At 44.7% G+C, this 18870-nt stretch overlaps 1 protein-coding gene across 5 annotated transcripts in view; it reads left to right on the plus strand.

Moving 5' to 3' along the window:
• TSPAN4 (tetraspanin 4) overlaps positions 1 to 18870 on the plus strand; it is a 689771-nt gene that overhangs the window by 93912 nt on the left and 576989 nt on the right. The window contains exon 2 of one of the 5 annotated variants that reach the window (XM_050952936.1): positions 2871 to 2958. The exons of the other annotated variants lie outside the window; for them this stretch is intronic. The gene's annotated coding sequence lies outside the window, so the exon portion shown is untranslated. The remainder of the gene's footprint in view (positions 1 to 2870; positions 2959 to 18870) is intronic. 5 annotated transcript variants of the gene reach the window in all.

Below are 18870 nucleotides of genomic sequence, written 5' to 3' on the forward strand. Positions count from 1 at the left end.
CAGACCCCTGATTGAGAATCACTGACCTAAACTACCATTAATTTTTAGTTCTATGATAAATTCCTCTTTATCTGTTCAGACAGGGTCTAGTAAAAGATGCCCCCAAGTTGCCTGCAACACTCTTTGAGTTAGTTAAATTGTCATCTATAAAGTTTAGAAATTCCAAGGTTGTTTTATTTCTGGCAGCATGAGAGCTCCAGCATATGTCACTCAAATTGAAGTATTCCATGATCACACAATGTTTTTCCCTATAGATTATAAGTAGGTGTTTAAGGAGGTGGTCATCTTGTTCCCTGGTGCAATTTGGTGGTCTGTAGCAATACCCATCTTGTGCTTTATCTATTATGACATTGATTCATAAGCATTCAAAATTATTTTCTTTCAAGTTATCAGTGATTCAGAAAGAGGTAATGATATTTTTGACAGAGAACCACTCCCTCCCCTTTTGCCCAGTCTATCCTTCCTAAATAGGTTTTATCCATTGATTTTAACATTCCAATAGTGTGAATCTTCTCACTAAATTTCCGTAATACTAACTAGATTGAATTTATGCTCATAAATGAGCAATTCTAATCCCTTTTGTTTTCTACCCAGAGTCCTAGCATTGGTGTATAGGCAATTCAAGAATTTCTTTTCCTCTTATCCTTTGAGTCCTTGGCAAATTTTGTTCTCAACATCTCAATTTTGTGTTGAATTCTCATATCTTCCCTTTTATTACTCTCCCTTTTTGATATTAGTTTATTGTTCTCCTGATTACTGTAGACAGCCTGTCCCATGGAGATTGGTCCTCCTCCTACTGAGGCGGAGGCCATCCAAACTATACAGTCTCTTCTTCTTCTCATAGAAGGTGGTCCAATGTTAAACAAAACCCAAACCCTAAATCACTTATCTAGCCAGCAGTTCACTTCTAGACTCTTCTGCCTTCCTTCACCCATGAGAGAGGAAATTTCTCTGAGAAAATCGCTTGCACGTTATTCTTCTTTAGCATGCTTTCGAGGTCCCTTAAGTCGTCTTCTGTCTGTGAGATATCCTTGATGCACTGTCATTAGTGCAGATATGAGCCATCACCAATGGATCCTTGCCAGTTGACTTCAGAAGCCTATCCAACCTTAGAGTGAAGTCTCATGTCTTGGCTCCGAGAAAGCAACACACCATCCTGCTGTCCACCTGTCCCTTGCAGAATGTTCTTTCGAGTCTTCTAACTATTGAATCTCCAACAAGGATCAGCCATCTTCCTTGGATGGTTGGATAACTCTTTGCAGGCAAGCTTTATTTTACAGGTTGCGCCAAGCTGCCATCCACAGGTGTGGCCCTTTACATTCCTCTGTCCCTTTGGACCTGCTGGATCTTGAGAGGTATCTTCCATAGTTTCCATTCCGAGGACCTGGTATTGGTTTGAAACTTTTAGCTGTGTGCAGTTCCTCCTTCTTCACTTCTCTGTGGTGGACACACTCTGCCTTTCCTCATCTCTCTTCCCCTTCACCTGGTTAGACTATGAATGGTTAGTTCTTTGATTCTTTACCAGTAAAAAGCCCAGAATATTTAAAGAAATGCTGGGAGAGTGAGGTATGGATGAGTGGAAGTATATGTGAAGTAACAAATAATAATTGGGTTATCCGTCATGTCTAGAGCATGTAGGGACCTACAGGAACTTGGATCATTTGTACACAGTACCCCAGAACCTCATCCATGGAGTTCTCGTCTCTGAATCCCATATTTTCGGAGCACATCTATGTTTGTGGTCTAGTGACACACATTGCTACAGAACTACCAGTAGGAAATGGGACTTTCCAGATTGACCAAAGGTCAAGTTTGCCCACCTTCAACCTGGATTGGACCATGTTATTTGGATACGAGACCTGTAATGTTCTGATTTGCTCAGATCATCTCTGGGGAGGTGCCAGGAGGTGAAGCAGACCATGTTATTTGTATACTAGACCTATGATCCCCTGAGTTGCTCATATCATCTTTGGGGAGATGCGGCAAACCAAATTCATAATCTTGAAGATCTAGGTAAACACGAAAGAAGGTGTGGTCCTCCCTGGCCACCACAATGCCAAGAAGGGATGATACCCCTCCCTTCCTCAGGAAAGAGGAGACAAAAATTCCATCAGCTATGCTAGCCTGACCTGCCAAATGCCCAGAGGAAGCCCACTGGCCAGCCTCCAGTACCCACCAGAGATGACATCATCTGGTTTCCTGAATGGTAGTCCTGACACTGTAATTTTATCTTCAAAACATAAGAGCCAGTCTCTTCTCTAAGTAACTCTCTTCACCTATCTCCCCCCCCCCTTAAGTATTGTGCGTGCGTGCATGTGTGTGTGTGAAAGAAATAGAATTTGGATATTCATGTGCTAAGTAAATACTATTTTAAATCATCACCTGTTACCTGGGTTTGTAAAACTGTTTACAGAAACCACTCTTCCCTAATAAAGGATGTTAGAGGTTGTTGATCACTTGTTATGGTAGCAGAGAGAAATTACTCATGAAAGAGTCAGCTGTAGAAATTATGTAGTAAATGTCAACTAGGAAGGAATGTCAGTACTGCTTCATAGGGCTGAGAAGTAGACTATGCTTTCTTGGGTTTCCAGGGCTAATATGTATAAGAATTGATCATGTATTATGTTAACTTCATGATTTAAGTCTTGATTGTATTCATCTGATGATTTGGTCTCTTGTTGCTTTTAATCTATATTATTGTTAGCTCGTTGATTTATTATCTCAATTGCAGTTGTAATCTTGTTTTGATAATTGTGTTGTTTAATTCTTAATTAGTGTAAAAGTTATAGTAGTTTTAGTGGGAATTTAAATAGATTTTAAATTTTGCCTTTTAGTCATGTATTTTTTATGTTTGTTTCTTTTTATTACAGAAGCTTTTTTTTCTTTCAAATTTGCAACAAGGGTCACATCATATGGGATCTGAGTTACTGCAGAGAATTCTTTCCTGAGTGCTGGCTGGTGAGTCTTGCCCACATGCTCAGGGTTTAGCTGATCGCCATATTTGGGGTCCGGAAGGAATTTTCCTCTAGGGCAGATTGGCAGAGGCCCTGGAGGTTTTTTGCCTTCCTCTGCAGCGTGGAGCATGGGTCACTTGCTGGTAGATTCTCCGCAGCTTGAGGTCTTCAAACCACAATTTGAAGACTTCAGTAACTCAGATATAGGTTAGGGATTTGTTATAGAAGTGGATGGGTAGGATTCTGTGGCTTTCTTTGTGCAGGAGGTCAGACTAGATCATATTGGTCCCTTCTGACCCTAAAGTCTATGAGTCTGAGTCTATTCTCATTAAGGGCCAAAGTGAAGTATTTCAGAATGATTTAGTTCTGACCCTAAATTAATACCTATGTCCCTCATGGCACTCTCCCACTAGACACCTATCTGCATCTGTAGACACTTAACTACTTTTAAAAATCTGACTCCTGTCCTTCATGTTTTTAGAACTTACAGATCTTAGCCTCTCCCACCTTGCTTTTATTTAAGGTTGGAAGAGGAAAACAAGCTTCCCTACTTTGTCAGCTTCTAGCTGATTTATCAACTAAAGTACTTGCCATTTGGAAAAACACAAATACCAGCATTTACTCGACTGTAAAAATGGACAATCATATAGATACATACTTAATGAAGTATATGACATTGTGATGTATTTATAGAGCTTGAGTTAGACGTCAAAAGTTAGACGTTTTCACTCCTAGATTCTGTATATAATTAAAAAAGCAGCCTCCTTTAACTCATTAACATTTTGAGGGATCATTGATGCAGCATCCGTTTTGTAAATTTAAAAAATTATTTTAATAGATTATAGTTAGACATACCATAGTTTGTCAATTTAATTTTACTTTAATATGGCTGATTTTTAAAAAGAAAATGTTTTTAATTTCAGTTTAAAAAATCTGATTAAATAAAAACATCTATTTTTAAAAAAATGCATTGACTTTTGTTCACCTCATTGTAGAGCCTTGACTTCTTTCTAGATGCTAGTATATATAGAAGTGCTGAAGGAGCATCATATAACCCTCACTCTGCTGCGCTCCAACAAGATGTATCGTGCCAGGATAATAGCTGTGAATCTGGATGATGATCCCCATCAGATTATCATTCTTTAAATAAAAATATCCAACTCTGCAACCCAAAAATTAATAAGGGGAATCAGTACAGCAATAGCCACTATTTGTGTAGGACCCACACAATTTGTTGTGCTCTATGCTGCAGAGCCAGTAGGGGGAGAACTAGTTAACTAATAAATAACACAGAGATTGCTGATGACTTTCTGCAGTCAAGGAAGTACTAAAGTGGGATGACCGCATTCAACTCCTTGCTTCGTTAAAGGCTTTGAGATACCTGGAATTTGAAAGGCCCTGTATGCAAACAAATTCAGGAATACTGTATTTTCAAGCTCCATTTCAGAGCATAGGGAAAATAAAAAACACGTGTGCCTCAAAAGTAAATGACACTCTCAGTAGGGAAGGAACTTTTCCTGCAAGCATCTAAGAGCATATCATGAACAATTGCATTGTTAGGAAGTAGCGTGGAAAAAACTTTCTGTTAAAACAAGTAGATTGTGCTGCTCCTTTAATGGGGCACTGTAAAAGGAATCTGTTGTCTCTGCCACAAGGTTTTTCATTTAACAGGCGCATGCCATAGTTAAAGCATCTGTTCCCTGAGTTATTTCAGCTCCTGCTTAGCTCCCGGGAGGCAGAAATTCAGTTTCCCTTAAACAGTTTGTTTTGTGATGACCATGTAACCCTGCGCTCCCCATAGCATGGAACAGCTGGAGACCTGGATGCAGAATGGAATGGAGCAATCTCAGTTAAAGGGTTTGTCCTTCATGCCCTTGTGTAGCTTGCCTCCAGTTAATGGGAGTTACACAAGTGCATGGAGAGGAGGAATAATTTCTTGTGTCCAAATGTGAGGATTCAGTTTAGTGAAGCTTTCTGTGCAAGGTGATGGAGAGGAGGCTGTAGGTAATGAAGAGAGCTGGCCCATCCTGTCATACCAGCTTCCAAGCAGCACAGGGTTGGTTTTTGTTGTTATTTTAATTGTGCTGAGGCCTCCACCACCAAATGGGATCTGGAAATTATCAGGCTCACCAGATGTGGAACACTGCAGCAAAGTGTTGTGAAAAAGGAGCTGGCTTCAATCATCAACACGTTCTTTGGTCCAGTGTCATAGCCCCAACTTCCTCCTGCTCCTTCCAGCAATAACTCTGTTATATGGAAGTGAGATTAGGCAGAGCTGGATATAAAGACATTTCCAGGATGAGACAAAGGGAATGTATACATTGCAGTCAGAGGGGTGTTTGCAGCATGTGTAGGCATATCCACGCTGGCTTTAATCTAGCTAGTAAAAATACCAATAGCAGTGAAGCTGTGGTAGCACAGGCAGTATAAGCCACCTGAGACCCTGGCAACTTACAGCTCGCCTGTGCTGCTGCAGCTTCCCTGTTATTGGTATTTGTGCTGGCAAGATTAAAGCTAGCCCAGGTATCTCCGTGTGATGCAATCACATTTCTGATTTCAGCATGTGGCATCTACTGTAAAACGCAGCTAGAAGGGCAGTAGGGGTAGAAGAGCAACTGCTTCAGGGCCAGAGTGATCTTGTGAGTTACTCAGTAGCACCTGTAAAGGGCTGAGCACCCTCAACCTCCTTTGAGCTCATAGTTCCCTCTGTGTTGAACATGCTGGATACTGTCAGTCATTCTTCCACATGCCTTACGTTATTATTATTGTTATTTCAATTTCAGTGGTACCTAGAGGCCCCAAACAAGATCACGGCCCCATCTGCACATATCCGTAATAAGAAATCGTCCCTGCCCCAAAGAGGTTACTGCGACAGATGTAGCAATTTCTGCCTATCCTTAGGAGACCTTATTGAATTAAGTTTAAGTATCTTTGGGGTCCATTGTATTAAATGCAAAGTTTATGTATTATTGTGGGCCAGGATTGCAAGTAACCTCTCCACAGGGGAGAAGTGATGTGATGCCTAGGAGTCCAAAGGATTAAAGTGAAATTGTGCCAGATTAAAATGGGCTTTTGGGACAATGTGTGTGACATGGATTTCCTAGGGAGAGGTCAATGCAAGTTTCCCCACCTCCCGTTATGCAAAAATCCAGACTTTTGAAGCTCCACCCTGAGGAGTGGTTATTTGTCTGCTGATTCCCTGTTCCTGGAGATAAGATCAAAGGCCTGAGATGTATAAAGAAGCAGTTGAAGTGTCCCATTTGTGATCTGGTTCTGAATCAGACAGTTATGAACTTATAACCATGGGGGAAAAGCCAGTTATGGGTTATGAAGGACTGACACCTACCACAGCCTGAGGCTGGAGTTGGGATGACCTCTGGTTAGCCTTTTAGCAGGCATTTAGATTCTTTTACTGTGTTAATGTTTTCTCTGTCTCGCTTTCACCTTAAAAATAAATTACCTGATCAGAAGGAGCTGTGTGGAAACTTGCAATTATGGGCGATTACACTGTTCACAGCCTCTTCAGTGAAAGCAAAGTGCAGATGCTGGCCTGTTTAGGCAGACTGGCTTGCTGGGGATATCACACTTTAAACCAGGGAAATGTGCAACCTTAACACGAACCCCCCTCCTTCTCCCCCAGTCAGGAGCAAATGAGAGAGAGAGCGAGAGCTGCCTCTGATCAAGAAAGGTGAAAGTTGGGAGCCTGAGGCCTGTAAGTATGTGCTCTCAGTGGACCATGAAGGGGGAATACAGGTGAAGTTGCCCTGAAACTGTGGCACTTAAGATCTAAACAGATGAGAGAGACAAAGGGAATAGTATTATCCCCATTGTCTGGATGGGGGACTGTAGCACAGAGAGAATAAATGACAATGTTCCAAGGTCTCCCTTGGAGTACAGAGCTAGGAATTGAACCCAGAGCTACTGAATTCCTGCCCCGAGCTTTAATCACAAGTCCATCCTTCCTCCCTTTTTGTATGACTTGCAAAAGGACAGGCTTTTCCCATCCTTAAATGTGACACTTTTTTTGAGGGTCCCTGCTCTTACTTAAACATGGCATTTTGGGCATAGGTAAAGAAACCCATCCCTTCCTTCACACCCCACACCAGGCAGTCTCATTCTCCTGATGTTCCAATGGAAGGTTAGTATAAGAAAAAAGTTGGTAATATTTCAAAAACTAATATAGTTATTAACTGGTACATTAATGCTGAGTTACAGAAGGAAATTCTGTAGAAGAATTAATGCTAGACGAGTCCAAGGTTCATGTTATTACCTTAAATTCCAGAGGAATTAATCATGATTAGACTTATTTTAGAGTTGCTACTGAGGGTATGGCTACACTTGAAATTTCAAAGCGCTGCCGCGGCAGCGCTTTGAAGTGTGAGTGTGGTCGGAGCGCCAGCGCTGGGAGAGAGCTCTCCCAGTGGTGCACGTAAACCACATCCTCTACAGGTGTAGCTTGCAGTGCTGGGAGCTGTGCTCCCAGCGCTGCGGCACTGTTTACACTGAGGCTTTACAGCGCTGTATCTTGCAGCGCTCAGGGGGGTGTTTTTTCACACTCCTGAGCGCAAAAGTTGTAGCGCTGTAAAGCGCCAGTGTAGCCAAGCCCTGAGTCTAACAGGTTATTGATGTCGGTAAAAGGGAGACTGTTAAGGCTGGTTGACAAAAAGGTTTGACCCATTTCTGAGAGTTTCATAAATCTGTTCAACTGTCTGTCTGATTCCTGAAGAGAGAGAGAGAGAGTGTGTGTGTGTGTGTGTGTGTGTGTGTGTGTGTGTGATTTTTTTCAAGTGTCAATCTGCAGCAATGACTTGCTTAATAACACAATGCACTCTTGCACCAATTTTGACTCTGCAATGACAAACCAGTGCATAGTTAATATCTGTATTTATCTTCTCCACCTGATGTTTCTCAGGGTATGTCTACACTACGGGATTATACCGATTTTACAGAAACCAGTTTTTAAAAACAGATTGTATAAAGTCAAGTGCACGCAGCCACACTAAGCACATTAATTCGGTGGTGTGCGTCCATGTACCGAGGCTGGCGTCGATTTCCGGAGCGTTGCACTGTGGGTAGCTATCCCATAGCTATCCCATAGTTCCCGCAGTCTCCCCCGCCCTTGGAATTCTGGGTTGAGATCCCAGTGCCTGATGGGGTAAAAAACATTGTCGCGGGTGGTTCTGGGTACAGCCTCACCCCTCCCTCTATGAAAGCAGCAGACAACCATTTCGCGCCTTTTTTCCTGGGTGAACTGTGCAAACGCCATAGCACAGCAAGCATGGACCCTGCTCAGCTCAAGACAGCAATCATGGACGTCGTAAACACCTCGCGCATTATCGTGCAGTCTATGCTGAACCAGGACCTGCAAAACCAGGCGAGGAGGCGGCGGCTACGGCAGAGCGGTGACGAGAGTGATGAGGACATGGACATAGAATTCTCTCAAACCGTGGGCCCCTGCTCTTTGGATATCCTGCTGGTAATGGGGCAGGTTCTAGCCATTGAACGCCAATTTTGGGTCTGGGAAACAAGCACAACTGGTGGGACCGCATAGTTTTGCAGGTTTGGGACGATTCCCAGTGGCTGCGAAACTTTCGCATGCGTAAGGGCACTTTCATGGAACTTTGTGACTTGCTTTCCCCTGCTCTGAAACGGCAGAATACCAAGATGAGAGTGGCCCTCACAGTTGAGAAGCGAGTGGCAATAGCCATTTGGAAGCTTGCAACGCCAGACAGCTACCAGTCGGTTGAGAATCAATTTGGGGTGGGAAAATCTACTGTGGGGGCTGCTGTTATGCAAGTAGCCACAGCAATCATTAAGCTGCTGCTACGAAAGGTTGTGACTCTGGGAAACATGCAGGTCATAGCGGATGGCTTTGCTGCAATGGGATTCCCTAACTGTGGTGGGGCGATAGATGGAACCCATATCCCTGTCTTGGCACCGGAGCACCAGGGCACCCGGTACGTAAACCGCAAGGGGTACTTTTCAATGGTGCTGCAAGCACTGGTGGATCACAAGGGATGTTTCAACAACATCCAGGTGGGATGGCCAGGAAGGGTTCATGATGCTCACGTCTTCAGGAACACTACTCTGTTTAAACGACTGCAGCAAGGGAATTACTTCTCAGACCAGAAAATAACAGTTGGGGATGTTGAAATGCCTGTAGCTATCCTGGGGGACCCAGCCTACCCCTTGATGCCATGGCTCATGAAGCCATACACAAGCAGCCTGGACAGTAGTCAGGAGTTGTTCAACTACAGGCTGAGCAAGTGCAGAATGGTGGTAGAATGTGCATTTGGCCGTTTAAAGGCGTGCTGGTGCACATTACTGACTCACTCAGATCTCAGCCAAACCAGTGTCCCCTTTGTTATTGCTGCTTGCTGTGTGCTCCACAATCTCTGTGAGAATAAGGGGGAGACCTTTATGGTGGGGTGGGAGGCTGAGGCAAATCACCTGGCCGCTGATTACGCGCAGCCAGACACGAGGGCGATTAGAAGAGCACACCAGGAAGCAGTGCGCATCAGAGAAGCTTTGAAAACGAGTTTCATCATGGGCCAGGGTACAGTGTGACTGCTGTGTTTTGTTTCTCTTTAATGAACTCCCCCGCCCCCCCCCGATTGATTCATTCCCTGTAAACAACCCACCCTCCCCCTTCGATTACAGCTTGCTTAAGGAAATAAAGTCACTATTGTTTAAAAATCATGTATTCTTTATTAATTCATTATAAAAAGAGGGAGAGAACTGACAAGGTAGCCCGGATGTGGTTTGGGAGGAGGATAGGAGGGAAGGAAAAGGCCACTAAAAAAAATATCAAAGTAATGACAGCCTTTTGGTTGGGCTGTCCACGGGGGTGGAGTAGGCGGGTGTATGGAGCCTCCCCCCACGCGTTCTTACATGTCTGGGTGAGGAGGATGTGGAACATGGTGAGGGTGGTTATACAGGGACTGCAGCGGCACTCTGTGACCCCGCTGCTGTTCCTGAAGCTCCACCAGACGCCAGAGCATGTCAGTTTGATCACGCAGAAGCCCCAGAGTTGCATCCCACCACCGCTGATCTTCCTGCCTACACCTCTGATCTTCCTGCCGCCACCTCTCATCTTGAGCGTCCCTCCTGTCCTCACTTTCACTGGCATCTTTCCTGTAATTTGATACCACGTCCTTCCACTCATTCAGATGAGCTCTTTCATTGCGGGTCACTTCCGTGATTTCCGAGAACATTTCGTCTCACATCTTTTTCTTCCGCCGCCTTATGTGAGATAGCCTTTGGGATGGAGTAGGGAGGCTTAAAAATGTGCAGCTGCATGAGGGAGGTAAAAAAGGGAGAGAAGTATTTAAAAAGATACATTTTACAGAACAATGCTTATACGCTTTCACGGTGAACAACACTATTCACCTTACATAGCACATGTGATTTGACTACAAGGTCACATTTTGCATCTTAATATTGAGTGCCTGCGGCTCTGGTGTTACAGATCTCACAGACGCAGGTCTGGGCAGCAGAATTCGGCTTGCATGCGGCCATAGTAAGCCATTGTCTTCTGCAGCCTTCATATATCCAACGCCTTCCTTTAACAAATAGTAAGCAAAGCCCGTTCAGTGCAGCTTCTTTCCTGTTAACTTGCAGCAGCAGAAACCACCCCCCCATCCAATTCTCTGGGATGATCGCTTTACCTCTCCTCCCACTGCGTGGCTGGTATCATGGAAGATCGCTGCTACGGAAACGTGAAAAAGCTCATCGCCAATCACCCGCCCCCCTTCCCCTTGCTTGGCTACCTGCAAGGAAGGATTTCTTTTAAGCAACAGGCAAACGGCCCAGTAGGAATGGTCATCTCTGTCCCCTTAATTAAATTCCGGAATTTCAACCAGGTTACCATGAACGATATCACTCTCCTGAGGATAACACAATGAGATAAAAAACGGATGTTGCTTCAATGCCAGCAAACACTGGGACCATATGCAGCTAGGCTTTGTCATGCAATGATACCAGATTACTTGCTACATGCATGCCGTGGCAAGTGTTCTACCATGGAGGACGGAATAAGGCTGCCCTGCCCAGAAACCTTCTGCAAAGGCTTTTGGAGTACCTCCAGGAGAGCTTCATGGAGATGTCCCTGGAGGATTTCTGCTCCATTCCCAGACATGTTAACAGACTTTTCCAGTAACTGTACTGGCCGCGAATGCATCCCAAGTCCTCAGGGCAAATCAATCATTAAAAAATGCTTGCTTTTAAACCATGTTTTATATTTAGAAAGGTACACTCACCAGAGGTCCCTTCCATGGTTTCATTGTGTGGGATCGTGGCTTGGGAGGGCTGGGAGGGTAATTCCGTCAGGCTAAGAAAAAGCTCCTGGCTGTTGGGGAGAACGGAGTGCTGTGTGCTCTCTGCAAGCTCGTCCTCCTCTTCCTCCTCCTCATCTTCCCCGTCTGCAGAATCCTCAACTATGGCTGAGATTACCACCCCCACCTTGGAATCCACAGACAAGGGTGAGGTAGTGGTGGCGGACCCCCCCCCGAGAATTGCATGCAGCTCAGCATAGAAGCAGCATGTTTTCGGCCCTGCCCTGGACCTTCCGTTTGCTGCTTTGGTCTTCTAGTAGGCTTGTCTGAGCTCCTTAACTTTCACTCTGCACCATACTGAGTCCCTGATGTGGCCTTTCTCCATCATGGTCTTGGAAATTTTTTCAAATTTTTTTTTCATTTCGTCTTTTGGAACGGAGTTCTGTTAGCATGGAATCCTCTCCCCATAGAGCGATCAGATCCAGTACCTCCCGTGCGGTCCATGCTGGAGCTCTTTTTTGATTCTCAGGAGACTGCATTGTTACCTGTGCTGATGAGCTCTGCATGGTCACCTGTGCTGGTGAGCTCTCCACGCTGGGCAAACAGGAAATGAAATTCAAAAGTTCGCGGGGCTTCTCCTGTCTACCTGGCCAGTGCATCCGAGTTCAGATGGCTTTCCAGAGTGGTCACAATGGTGCACTGTGGGATACCGCCTGGAGGCCAATACCATCGATTTGCGGCCAAACTAACCCTAATCCGACATGGCAATACTGATTTCAGCGCTACTCCTCTCGTCGAGGAGGAGTACAGAAACCGGTTTAAAGAACCCTTTATGTCGATATAAAGGGCCTCGTGTGGATGGGTGCAGGGTTAAATCGGTTTAATGCTGCTAAAATTGGTTTAAACGCATAGTGTAGACCAGGCCTCATTGTCTGCAAGAAGTGTGAGTTCTATGGGGAAGGGTGGTTAGGTTAGGTGGTTAGGATGCTAGCTTATGTCTCGGGAGATCTGAGTTGAATTCTTTGTTTTACGGTAAACATCCTTTGTCTCCTTGGGCAAGTTTCTTAAAGCCCCTGAGGATGCTTGAGGAGTATCCCCTAGACACCTAATTATCTTGTCATTCTCAAGGTATCTAAATACCTTTGAGGATATGGGCCTTAGTCTTTGCCTCATTTCCCCATCTGTAAAATGGGAATAACAGTTCTTCTCTATCTTGCAGGGGCATTGTGAGGAGAAGTACAATAAAGATTGAGGCACACAGATACTATAGTAACAGGGGGCCATTTAAGTACCCTTGATAGATACAGTGCTTAGCACAAGGAGGCTCCAAGCTGATTGGGACCTCTGGGCACTGTGCAATATAAAGAATAGTAATTAATAAGCTTAATCATGTAACTGTGACATGAGTTCGTGTGTAACACTCTTTCTGTACTGCTATCCCATTGTACCTATTTTCTTCACTCTTATAAAGAAGACAAAGTGACATAGACCAAGAATTGTTTGTGCTATTAAAAGCTGGGCTCCCAGTGGTACATCACACCTTGCATCAACTAAACTTTATTATTATTGTTTCTATTGTGGTAGTGCCTAGCAGCCCCAGCCATGGACTGGGACCCGATTGTGCTGCACTCTCTCCAAACACACAACAAAGAAAATCTCCTTTCCCCAAAGAGCACTCTTCCAGGGATCTCTTTGACCTTTCAAAATCTTGCCTCTTTCCAACTTCACAAGTCATACATGCAAGAGCTATATAGCTCCCTTTTAACCATATGATATAGGCGAGGCCAAAATAATCTAGTGTTTGGCTAGACGTTAGGGGAGTAAATTACACAAGTGATTCCCTTGAGCCTCATTTCTGCAACCTACATATATTCAACAAACAGGTGTCATTTGGTGACTGTGCTATAAAGTGTATGTGTTGCTGTCTGGATGGCCAACAGATGTATAATAATAAAATGGAAATGAGAAAAATCCACCTCCACTACTAAAATGGTTTCCATGAGATGAAGGCTATTATACCTCCTGAAAAGGCCATTTAGATCTCCAGAGGGAAAAAGCCAATTTTGACTTTACTGGGACTTACTTATCAATTTTACACATGAAGTGTTAACAGAAGGGAGAGATTAATCTGAAATGGACTTAAACTTTCTGCCTTGCAGGACATACTCTGACAATCACAGCTCCACTATATGGATGTGCTCTTTAGAGTAAGGAAATGAAGATAAAGATACAAACACATTCTCACTTCCTCTCCACCCCTCTCTTTGGGGGGATAGCTGTTCATATGCATGCTGTTCAGGCTTCATATGGCTGGCAAGTTTTGAAGGGTTAATACCCCACCATGCAGTGCTGATGGTTACATCTTTGATCTAAGGTTCTTTTTATCCTTCATGGAGTGGGTGCTGCTGAGCCTTATTTGGGTCTATATAAAAAAAGCTGTATGGCTTTACTTAAACCGGTATAGTTAAAGTGGTTCACTTCCCACTGTGGATGCAGTTATACTGGTGTAAAGGTATTCATACCCATATCACTTATTCCTTTAGGCCTGGTCTACACTGGGGGGTGGGTCAATCTAAGTTACGCAACTTCAGCTACGTTCAATGTACTTAGATCGACTTACCGTAGTGTCTTCACCGCGGTGAGGCGACTGCTCCCGCTCCCCCGTTGACTCCGCCTGCACTTCTTGCCGAGCTGGAGTACAGGAGTCGATGGGAGAGTGCTCAGGGATCAATTTGTTGCGTCTAGACTAGACACAATAAATCAATCCCCTCTGGATCAGTTGCTGCCCGATGATCTGTCTGGTAGCGAAGAGAGAAGGAGAATTCCCTTAGGGGAAGGAGAATAAGTTATGATGGTGTAACTGCATCCGCACTATGATTTGTACTGGTATAAATAGTAAGGTAAAAAAAAATCACCCCCCTAAATGGCATAGTTATACCAGTGCAGAATCTGTGTGTAGACCTGGCCTTGCTCATTTCTTAACTGTGGTTACTTGAATACTTGGCTAGAAGGGCTGGTGATGAAGGGGAAGTTTTCCTATTTGAACGCTGTCATTTTATCCTCCTAATTCCTAGTTTGAGGAGATTTCATACCATCTTCCAAGCACCTCCTACATGTAGTTAATTTCTATAACTAGCCTGGCTACAAAAATGTTCTGTCTGCAAGTATTCTTGTTCCTCAGTAAATCTGGCTGAGAGCTACTCCCTTTTGTGTTAATTCCCAGCTCGGTCAGTGGCACCTGGCAAAATGACAGTTCTTATGTTATAAATGAAAGGTGGGAGAGAGACAGTGATTTGTTGTTAACATTATTCATTCTCTGTCCCCACACTGGTTTTAAATAGGCAGCAGTGACCTAGATTGGGGCCGGGGGAGGAATGTCAGTCCTTCCCCCAACTAGTATTTTGCTTAAAAACAAACTAGCTCTCCCCTCCCCCCACAATTACCTAAAATTTCTGCATTCTCCTCTTAACAAGTTTCTCTGGCATTTTTGCCATTTTTATACAGGTACTGAGAGAGTAATGCTTGAGCACCAAGGTGAGGAGTACAGTGCAGTGTCTGGGCAGTTGAAGGGTGGAGGTAGGGTGACCAGATATCTCGATTTTTATAGGGACCATCCCGATTTTTGGGTCATTCTTACATAGGCTCCTATTTCCCCCCCCACCCCCGTCCTGATTTTTCACTCTTGCTGTCTGGTCACCCTAGATGGAGGGCCAGCTACTTCCAGGAAAAGGGCCTGCCTATTGTAAACTGCTGTGCCCATGCGGTGCCCCCATTTAAATCACTGGGGTTCCGTGCAGGCAAAGCAGTGAGGGACCACAGCTTTAGTTAGTTTTCCTTCCCCTCCCACAATATGTAATCTTGCACAGATTGCATCACTGCAAGGACTTCATGCCTGTAGTGGGGTTGGTCTCCCTCATGGCCTAGGCAGGGTCATGCTACAGGCAGCCTGCCTCTGTTTCCCTCTTCTCAGGGCCCCTTAAGAACTCACTCAGGTCAAAGGCAGTTCAAACAATCCTCTCCTGGTGGTCCAGTGTACTGAGTCCTCAGGTACATACTGGTCCTCTAGGTCCCAACCCTAGTTCAGTGTCTCTCTCCTGGTAATCCAAGATAACGTCTTTCAAGTAAAACACAGACTCCTACAGCCTTCATCCTAGTTTCAGCTGGGCACAGCCCCTCTTCTCTGAGGTACTGACTTTCTGCTTCCCAGTACCTTCAGCCTGGAGTTTGCCTTCTCAGGCTTTCTCAGCTGGTACTTTTCCCCTGCTGACTCAGGGTGCTGCTGGAGATCTCTTCCTGGGTTTTCTCCCTTCTCTGCCACTTCCTGGTCCTTTTATACTGGAATCGCCTGATTCCTTTCAAGTGGGGCTCATTCTGTAATCAGGGTTGGTTTAGCCTCAGGCTCATCAGGCCCTGCAGCATGCCACCCCGTTACAATGCTGTTTGTCTTAAGCATCTGGCATTGGCCACAGTCACAGAGACTATGCAGAGTTAGATGAACCATTGCTCTAGTCCAATAAAGCGATTTCCATGTCCCTATAAGCATTTTAATAAAGTGGAGATGCTGGGGGTTATTTTTTTGTTTGCTATTACCCTTCATTTGTCATCTGCTTACCAGCCTGGCTGCATCCTCCATCTGAGGCGTTATCTCCCCTAAGCTGCCTGCAGGTAGTTTCTGCCAGTGGATAAATCCAAGACTTGTGGGGTGTTTGCTTGTCTTTATTATCCCCACCTACTTTTTCCTGGGCTTGTTGACCATGAGATTATTATATTTTGCGAGGATACAATTGAAACCGTTTTCTGGAGGGGATTGGCTGTCAGGCACTATTCCTCCTGCCAACCTCACCATTCCTTTTCTTGTATGTTTTGTACTGAGGCTGGCAAATGTGTCTAGAGGGAAGTACATTAACAAGTAACGCTAATCCATTAATTCATAGTGTGGAGCAGCAGAGGTAACTGGAAGATCTGGGGCTCTATTAATACATCTCTTTTTAGGAGGAGGGAGTTTTTCATAATAATTTATCCCCCAAAGGCGTCTTACTACAAGTCTGTCTTTGGCACAAATGTGTCAACTCTATTTGATTTATTGCAAAAAGAGCTGTATATGTTTGACAGTGATGGGAAGAGTGATGTTTTCCTGAGCTTTTGGATAAGTCTTAGGAGAGAATTTTTTGGGGAAAAGCACCACTTTTCCCCCCAAGTCCATGATTCTTTGCTGGAGAGGGGGAAGGGAAAGGTGGAGTAGGTTGAGGATGGCTTTGCTTGCAATGGGAATTTTTCATGGCTCCTTTGCAAATCTGAAACAGTTAAAAGGACTCCAAGTCCCTGTCATCCCCCAGGTAATGAATGACGGGAACATGGAACTGATTCCAGGCCTCCTGTGTATTAGAGCACTAATTCCTGAAAGAAAGGATGCTCTTTGGTTAAAGGAGTGGACTGGGACTGAAGAGACCTGATCTGGCTTCAATTTCTGCCTTTGTGACAGATCCCCTATGTGGCCTTCTACAAGTCGCTGCGTTATCTTGAGTGATGATTCCCCATTGTAAAATGGAGTTAATTATCCTTTCTTTCTCCCACCCTTTGTTTTATCTGTTTGGCTGTAAGCTGTTCAGGGTAGGATCAGTCTATTTCTGTTTGTCTTAACAGTGCCTGTGTCAGTGGGCCCAAGTGATGCTTTCATTGTTGTGACATGATGAGGAAGAGAAAAGTTGTCCCAAATATTTGGCTTTTGAGGCACCTTGATGATGCCGAATTTTCCTGTAACCTTTCACGTCTCCATAAATTCATCCCTCAGTTGCTTTGTCTGCCTCCTTATTCTTGTCCCTTGTGAAAAGGCCAAGAGTTAAAGGCAGCATCATAAGAGCGGAAGGGGGAATCAAACAGTGAGGGGATGAGTGAGGGTGCCTGGCTTTGTCCATGGCGGGTGGGATGAGTGTGGAGGCAGAGAGCAAGCTGGGGGAGGGGAGATGCCGGCATTATGGGGGTATAAGTGAGGAAGGATTATTGTTAGGTGACTCTTTAGCTCTAGGGGAACTAGGGAGATGCTGGGGAAGATAGGAAGTATTTATGGATTTGTTTGGATTTAATGCAGCAAATAGGAATCTGTATTCACAAAGGCCTCTCAGCGCAAGCATGTCAGCTTCTTAAAGGCTGGGAAAGAACATCGTTATGGGCATTTGGGGACTGCTTGAGAGTATAACTTTGAGTACAGTGCAGTGATCTAGAAACCTTTTTTGCTTTGTGAAGAGCATGGCTACTAAAGCACAGGGGAGAGACATTTTCAAAGTGTACGATTTAAAGCTGTTTTACTGTAATAAAGTGTTTGGGATAATGAAAGAACATTTTACTACTTTGGCTATGGCCTCATCTTTCCCTGGAGAATGAGGTGGATGCATTGGCCATACAATCAACTTATGTGGAAAATCAGCCGCCCTCCTTTACAGTGAGTGAAGCTATACCAGCTGAGAATCTGATTGACAAGGTTTTAGAACAGTGAAGAAACTGAGGTTCCTGCTAATTCTGTCACCAGGTTGGAGTTACGCAGCTGAATGCACAAGGTGATTCTCACTTTCCCTAGTGAGAGTGTCTCTTATCTTGCACTTAGATTGTAAGATCTTTGGGGCAGGGATTATCTGTTTGTTTTGTGTTTGTACAGTGCCTAGCATGGTGCGGTTCTGATCCATGATTAGTGTTTGTAGGTGTTACGGTAATACACATAATAAATAATGATGGCTCGAGTCCCAGGATCCATAGTTTGTTCCCAAAAGGGCGTGTGTGAGAGGAACATGATGTGTTGCTTTGGCAGGTAGCGGTCACTGAATGAGATGCTGGTCAGCAGCATGCTAAGGAAGCCTCGGGGCTTGAGAAGAGGAAGGTGAGCATGATACCTGCCTACTTGGCCACATGCAGTATTGATCTTGCTGACAAGGGTGCCCTGTTGAGGGAGAACCCAATGCCATATCATGAACTTGGATGTAATTTTGGGCACCCACAGCATCTCAACCATTTAATCACGTGAAATGAGTCTGGGTGGGGATAGGTGACAGTTGCTGGAGGTCACCTTTCTTGTATTAAAGAAATGAGGCAGGACCACGTGGACTAATCATGAGCTGTTAGGCAGTGTGACAGGGTGCTAAGCAGAAAGCTGCTTAGCCAACCCCCTGTCACTCCAGCTCCAATTAAGGGAGGTGAATTGGATCTGAGTAGATCACCTGGTCCTGACTGGGGAAGCTGGAACAGCTGCTGCCTCATCAGGCTGGGGCTGGATAAAAGCCTCAGGGGAAGGAAGTCAGGGGAGGAGCTGGGAAGAGAGGAAGCAGCACTATGGGAGAAGTAGCTTGTCTTGTCTCGTCTCTCTCTGGCTGGTAGACAAGCAGAAAGGGATTCTGTGTATTGTGGTGAAAAGGTGGTGGGAACACTACTTGTAAAATAAAGCACCAGGTGAGCACTGTAACAAGGACTCTGAGTGACTTTCTCAGCCCAGTGGGGGCAGGAGGCAGGTGGGCCCAGCAGGGAACCTGCTACAGGCAGGAACTGAGATGACTGGATATGGACTTCTGAGTCTCACCCACTAACACTCACTGCAGACTAGTGAGACGAATTAATCTCTGAATAAAGCTGTTGGGAACGTACTGGTGTGATAGGTC

Source organism: Gopherus flavomarginatus, chromosome 5, assembly GCF_025201925.1.
Source record: "Gopherus flavomarginatus isolate rGopFla2 chromosome 5, rGopFla2.mat.asm, whole genome shotgun sequence".
NCBI lineage: Eukaryota > Metazoa > Chordata > Testudines > Testudinidae > Gopherus > Gopherus flavomarginatus.